Source organism: Lissotriton helveticus, chromosome 3_1 (assembly GCF_964261635.1).
Source record: "Lissotriton helveticus chromosome 3_1, aLisHel1.1, whole genome shotgun sequence".
Taxonomy (NCBI): domain Eukaryota; kingdom Metazoa; phylum Chordata; class Amphibia; order Caudata; family Salamandridae; genus Lissotriton; species Lissotriton helveticus.
The window spans coordinates 360,958,931-360,962,766 of record NC_136061.1 but is presented as its reverse complement, the minus strand read 5'-3'; the positions used below and the strand labels follow the sequence as shown (position 1 = coordinate 360,962,766).

The 3,836-nt window shown below is 41.8% G+C and overlaps 1 pseudogene; it reads right to left on the bottom strand.

Annotated features, from left to right (window-relative positions):
- Positions 1–2,353: 2,353 nt before the first annotated feature.
- Positions 2,354–3,427, bottom strand: LOC144824547 (gap junction delta-2 protein pseudogene; annotated as a pseudogene).
- Positions 3,428–3,836: the final 409 nt, after the last annotated feature.

Here is a 3,836-nt window from a genome sequence, read left to right as displayed (position 1 = left end):
GAAGCCAGGACACATAATCTTGACTGCAAAAATAGCAACCACAGCGCTAGACAAGCAAAAAGCCACATAGCAGATAGCTGACTTCTATAGTAGGTAGCTTTACAGCAGGCATGATGCATACATGACAGGTGAGTCATTGTGCCTGCCGCATACATCTGTCTAGAGATGACGAGGTCTACAGGATGGATTTGCGTCCCCTGAGATTTGCAGATCTAAATTGAGCACCTTTGAGTTGAAAAAAACCCAACACGTGTTTACAGCACTTCGAAACTACAGCAATATATTAGTGTTATATTAAAAAAGTAGTTAATAATATTAAAGTAATTCTTTCCAAAACCAGGAAATGTGACCCAATGAACCTATCAACACAGAGCAGATTTTTTCCTGATTTCTATAGCCCTTATAAAACTCAAGAGATACTGGCTGCATCTAGTAGTGAAGTGAATGTACTAACCCCTTGGTCATTGAACTACGGAAGCACCATTGGACAAAAGACGCACCCTGAAGCACCATAAGCGAGTTAGGAATGACCACCAAGGGGACCATTTTCAGGCCCGAAGAAATCCAGATTTGGTCGTTTTTGCGCCTGATTCAGGATTACAAGTCGTGTGGGGAAAAAATAGAAATATGAAGTGATTGTCGTAGTTCACATTTCGCTACAGAAGACCTGTTAAATGTGAACAGGGAAAAAGATTTTTGAAAGAGGCAAAGCTTGTAGCAGTTGATGGGCTAACCTCCAGTATGCATGCTGTGCCTTATTCTGAGCAGGAAAACTTGGAATAGGGCGGTAATACTGCACCCTGTATATACAATAATCTGCGGTGTCCCTACTTTCCTGTTGTTATCACTGGTATTACTTCTAAAAGAAATGCAAGACTAATACTGAGCACCTGAGGATGAAATTGTTCAACATAGGAATTGTCTGCAATTAAAAGTTGCATAACTACTATTTTTAAAATCGTTACACCGGATATAAGTTGGAAAATACCTGTTGTTTGGAGTGAGATGTTTTATCATAAACACCTTCAACAGTGAAACAAGAATTTTCCAGCAAGAATGCTCCTGACGTCCCTTCACACTAACAAGCCGGTAACATGGGTGCCTAACAGGAAAGAACTTAATATTCTCGCTATTCCTTAAAAATATTAGAAACATTTGGCATTCAACGTGTCAGTGCTTTTGTTCCCCCCTAATAACTGTGGACTAAATTCTCAAAAAAAGTCACAAATCTGCAGACACAGGTCTTAAGACCTGTAGATGGGTGACTCTCAAAAAATCACAAATGTTTCCAGAAGTACATTTAGAAGCCTACACCAATTGCTTGTTCCCGGAAACTATTTGTAAATTACATTTTTTGATTGCACTAGTCAGACGTGTAAATTTGGTCATATGAAAATCTGCTGGGCAAGTTCAAATGCACTTGCTAACTTTGTTTTTTTTCTCCACACAGAATACATTTCTCTATGTTGTGAAACTCCATCCCCTAAAAGACAATAATTTTTGTGCTGTTCCTTTACCTCTGAGATCCTGGAAAGAAATGTATTGCTGCCGTTTTTCAGGAGTACACTTCTAACCGTTTGCAGAAGAGAAAAGGGTCTGAGAAGAGTTTGTAAACACCCACACAATTATAAGATTGTGAGTATGCCAAAACTCACCGAGCACCGCAGCCCTGGTTCGCCCAGTTTCCACTTCGGGGAGCAAACTTACTGACACAAAATCTTTGCATGAGTAAACTTTTCCATGGGCGCAAAACCACCTTTTGTGAATTGCAAATGAAGTTTTACACTTGTAAAAAAATGTCTAGTTGTCCATGTAAGCTCAGTTTATGCATTACATTCTTCTTCAGGTCCTGTGTGGTCATGAAATTTCACTTCCCAGTACAATACCAGACAAAAAGATTTTAAAATAGTACAGAATATTTCTTTTAGATAAGCACCCCTTCCGAGACAGCGGGAGCACATAGACCAGTTTTTCTGAAATTACAGTTCGTAGAGAGAACAAGAAGCTGTTTTATGAACCTTTCCCTTGACATTACTGCACGCCAACTTCTTAGGAAACACTCAAAGACCCACACTGGTTAAAAAATGTATTTGAAAAGGCATTCAGCCATTTTTAGCTTGACAAACTGGAAACTGAGAAGATTACAAGTCCAAGAATGCCTTCAAAACAGGTTAAAAATAACCCAAAAAGGGCGCAGTCTGAGGTCACCATGGGTCTGTTAATAGATATTAATAAACAGAATGCTGGTACAACACTGGTATGGAAGGGCCGTACTGGTTTCTGGCATGGAAAGGAGACCCATACTGATATGTACCAGGCATGTTGATGTGTCATCTTTCTACACCAGTCTTAACTACAGCCATGATTTCTTGCTCTTGGCAAGTTTCGGCACATTGCCGTGTTTGGATTTGACATCTGGGCTCCTCTTTGGAGGTGGATCACTGGAGTCATTGCTGAAAGAGATTGTGGCCGGGTGAGAGGAGGCATAGCCAATCTTTTCCTGAGACAGACTACAAGAGTTCTTGAGCACCATCTTCTCCTGGATAGAGTCCTTTAGCTGCGCCAGCAGAGTATTTTGCTCAGGGTACACAACAATAGCATTCTTCTCCTTGCGCTTAAAGTTGCAGCAGCTGGAGAAGGCAGCCAGCAGGATACGGAAGACATATACCCAGCCGAGGTAATGCAATTCAGCAAGGTTCATGACAAAGCACCCCAGGCCCACCCCAAACATAAAGTTAAGGAAGATAGTCTTCTCAGTGGCCCGAGAGATGAAGCAATCTGTTTTTGTTGGACAAGGGTATGTTTCGCAACGAAATAAGTGCGAAACCTCAAAGCCAAAAAGATAATACTGCCCAATCAAGAAGCCAATTTCCATAAATGACCGGAGGACCACGTGCACAATGTAGATGATCAACACTTTGTCAGAGAGGTGGATTGGATCATTCGCTGTTTCACTTGTCAGCCTCTCCTTCAACCTCTCTCCACTCCTTGGTGACAACTTGACATCCAGGTGGTCCTCTGGCTCCTGGTTAAGGCTACCAGTCTCCTGCAGTTGCTCCCTTGTGGCTAACGTCTGCAACAGTTCAAGTACATAGGCCCGTTCCAGTTCCATCCTCTCATCTTTTGCGATCTTGTGCAGTACATAGACGATGTAGAAGATGGAAGGGGTTGAGACCAGGACAATTTGAAAAATCCAAAAGCGAAGGTGTGAGACAGGAGCAAAGCTGTCATAGCAGACGTTGTTGCAGCCAGGCTGGAGAGTGTTGCAGGTGAATTTGGACTGCTCATCACCATACACAGCATCACCCACCAATGTCACAAGAAGGATCCGGAAGATTAGAAGCATAGTCAGCCAAATTTTCCCAATGACTGTCGAGTGGTTCTGGACTTCCGTCAGCAGACGGCCAAGGATCGACCAGTCACCCATCTATGAACCTAAGAATAAAAAGAGAAAGATACTGCTCAAGTAGGTTTCATGAAAACAACTTCTAAGTAAGTGGTAACTGCCTAAGACTGTTTGTCTCTGTGTAAAGAGAATCTGCTCCTGTCTCGTATCAGCATGGTTCATTTCATGGGAGGAAATGTTGTCTAGTAGCTAAATTGTCTTCTCTTAAACCTAGAAAGTAGAATTATAAAATAGACTTCCCTTCTCAATCCAATTCAGCATCCTGGACAAAACCCTTCATCTCCCTGTAACACACCACTAATATCTGCACAAAGATTTGGAGAACTTGGTAGAAACAGTATTACCATTTGTCATTATTGCTAGAGCCTTTCAACAGGAATTCTTCATAGACAATGAGGGGCATATGTATCAAAGACTGTTGCGATTCTCG